The sequence below is a fragment of the Vollenhovia emeryi genome, unplaced genomic scaffold (genome assembly GCF_000949405.1).
Source record: "Vollenhovia emeryi isolate VEMERY1.0 unplaced genomic scaffold, V.emery_V1.0 DF939377.1, whole genome shotgun sequence".
NCBI lineage: Eukaryota > Metazoa > Arthropoda > Insecta > Hymenoptera > Formicidae > Vollenhovia > Vollenhovia emeryi.
Window position 1 is genome coordinate 40,238 of NW_011966989.1, and position 3,719 is coordinate 43,956.

Genomic DNA, 3,719 nt, shown 5'->3' on the forward strand with positions numbered 1-3,719 from the left:
TGAAGGTCACTCAGTAAGGTGACCTTGACAACATATGCCAATGTCAAGGTCATTGGGGCTGGGTCCGTGTTTCCGAAGTTTTACCTTTTTAGATTTCAATTTGTTATATCTCCTAAACCAATGCCGTCCCCCACTTGATTTTTGCGGGGAATTACTCAGAAAACTCTCCCCTACAACATATCTAAGTGCCGAGGACATCGGCGAGGTGTTAACTTTTATGCATATTTACCAAATATTTTTTTTCCGTGGGGGTTTTAACTGCCTTGTGTAAATTCTACTCTCTAAAAGTCAATCAGTGGATTATTGAAAACAGTAAATAGCCAGTGATTTGCAGTTATAACTATATCACTGGAAATTACAGTGGTATACTTATAACTGTAAGTCAGTGGACTGTTTACTGTTTTCAGCGATAATTTACTGAGCGACTCTTAGAGAGTGCGCGTACTTTACGAGTTTCGTCCGCAGTCATATTTTGTACTTAGGAACGCTGTTCAAATTCCACATTATTTCGCCGCTAATATTGAACTCGGACACGTGAACTCTGAATTTTGAATTATGGGAAACCAGTTAGCATGACGTAGTTGGTCAGGCGTTTACAAACTAGTGCTGCAGGCTAAATACATCACGGTTCGATGACTCATGTATGTATATCGAATGTACGATGGTTTCAAATCATTGACTTGTTAGCTTTGCCGATGTTTGTACCCTTAACGTCTGTTTAAACGAGGTGCGTGACTGTTGTCAAAATCAATATTAAAATTTTGAATTATATCAATAATATGAAAATTGCGCTTGCGGGGTGAATAATAAAAAAAAATAGCCGCGTTTATGAGAGTAACATGACTGTCCAAATCCGAGACGCGCCGATTCACTCTCTTGAATAATCGCGTGCTAATAATTATGGGACATTAATAATTGCCCGTACCGTCAAGCTGTGTTGCTGGCTTAATGCTTCGTTTAACTTATTTCGATCAAACATTACACACATGATTTATTAACGAACGTTACCAATCGCTTTACAAAGATATAATTTCGAAATAATGCGTTTGATCGAAAATACAAAAAACACGGGGTTCGCGCTATGGTGCGTTATATCCGTCGATTTATAGTACCTAACCGAGCTTTCTGTGCGAATTAATACAAACGTGAAGCAGATTATTGTCTCTGGTTTGCGATAAAATTGCATTTTCCACGCGCCCCGTTACAAATGTAATCGTTAATCGCGAGTGACAAGCGCCGCGAGTCAATTCAGGTGTGAAAAATTTATTCGTCCAAAGTGGGTCGAGTGAAGCCCGCGAGATACAAATTATGATCGACTGTTCTTACCGCGCGAGATATGGCGTGTACCGGTGCGTTTGTGTTGCGCCGAATAAATATAACGTTGCAATATTTACCGGACCCTTCGATATATATCGACGCGAGCGCGATGTGTAATATTTAAAAACGAATTTCAATTTACGTTTTGACGTCTCGCGACAATTTCAATCACGGCGCGTAATACTTGTTTCCCCGATACCTCTCTGGTATCAGCGATCGTTTATTTTCGAGAGAATCTAATATACTTTCAGCAACGGTTTCTATTTCGTTGAACGTGCGGATGAAGGCACTTCCTCTCTACTTTTGTCCGTGGAACTTGGTATCTGTCTGGCGAGTGCACGGAGACCGTTTCAAGAAATAAAACGTCACAGAATTAAGTCCCCGGGAACTTTTGTATAAACACTGAACATCTTACGATACTATGTTTAACTTGGAATACGGAGAAGAGCCGTCGCTCCCATCTTACGTTTTCCTCAGTACCATCGAATACAAGATACAATTTAGCGCATGGACAGTTTCTAAAAATAATGCATAAATGTGTACAATAACATAAATATTGTAAGAGAGCACGGACCGCTGATGCTTCATTTCAAACCTGATTGCGCGCGACCAATACAATCTTGTCTTTCTACAAATATTCATTGCAAGAGGCGTTTCAAGTCGCGCATACTTTTGAAAGTAAATCGGGGTGACGTTTTATCTCGGTGATTTGTCATGCGGCCAGACTTATTGGCGCGTCTCGCGAAAATCCACCGATATGTTGCAAATAAAAAAACCGTCGCGACGCATATCGCGATGTTTACAAAACGCGCTATCGCTCAGTGTAATAGGTTCATCATTTTGCATAGTAAAGGAGATGCGTGAAAAATATATTTGTCCCGGACTCGCGTAGCCCGGAGGTAACATTTGTCGTCGCTGCAGCACGCAGACAGAAGCTACTTCGGAAAGTTCAGCAGTCCCATTGCAGAGCCGCGGCCTTTTTTCACCGTTGTCGACGAAACTGCTGCTTGTTATGTTTCTCCCGTGTTTTCTGTATATCTGGGGCATCATAACTTCCGCAAATAGTTCGCAAGTCCGTACTCTCATGATTTCGCGCGACGGAGTAGTTACAATGTAAATGCGATCCGGCGAAACAGAAATGAAGGGGATAAAAGTGGAAAAAAGAAGTGATAACGTAGCAAACCAGTGTTTCAAAACTGTAATTGCGCGAGCTTTTGCATTACTAAAATGAAATTGGATAGTACATGTCTGCGGCGTGAAAAGGTTAAAAGGAATCTCCAAAATCATGTTTTACTTCAAGAATCGCGCGTTCTCTTTAAATGTACTTAACTAAGCATATAATCGCAGATAAATAACATCTGTACAGTCGATGTATGATTTACATCATGTTAATACACGCTTGGGAGACCGTTGCGAATTCGCGTTACCGAGATGTCGGCGAATTCACGACGTCGTCAATTTAACTCCTGTTTTAATCAATGCGAAGGTAGCTCTCAGCTCAATGAATACAAAGTTTAGGGATCCAAAGGCGGTGCTAATCAATTACCGCGCTTAACGCAATATCTTTATTGAGCTACTACTGCGGGACTTCCGTCTAATTGGAAATTTCTCCCGTAGTTTAAGAAATTACTCTCGCGTAATTGTTCGTTACGGCTTATTCATTATGATGGAGGAAGGAATCGTTTCCCGTTCGACGCTGTTTATTGCGAGAGAATGGGACAATTTATTGACAATTCGATGGAAGTAAAGTCAGCTACTTATTGGATTAAAAATTACTCGTCGCCAATAATGGAGACGTAACGAACTGCATTTGCATTCGTTATTAACTCGAATTATCACAGATAATTCTTATATTCCGCTCCGGTGATTCGTACAATAATTATCCATATAATCTAATAGTTCCCCGATTTGTGCAATTAACATAATGAAGATATTGCGGAAATTTAGGCCACTACATTGGTAGCCATTTTCCATACGGCGGTTCATCAATAATGAATGTCTAGACTCGTGGACGCCGGGGTCAATTTGGTCGTCGCCACATTTCACGTTCACATGGTATTATTATCGAATATAAAAGAACAACGACACCGGAATGTAGGGAATGTATTATGTTTTAATGAAGATGAAGGAATTTTACATATATCAAGTATATTTTTTATAATTTCTTACTCGCCGAATATTGCGCAAGTAAATTATTAGTAAAAGACATAATATATATTTAGAAAAGTTTTAAATTCTCTTCTTCTCTATAAAAAAAAGTCATGAAACGCCCGAAGTGCGTTCTCGGTCGCGCTCGTATTGTTGCTGCTTTTCCGCGATGCTGATTGGCCGTTGCGAGTCTCGCCGGCCGAAGTGTGTCGCGTGATGACGTGACAGTAGTTTTATGTCAACTTACACTCATA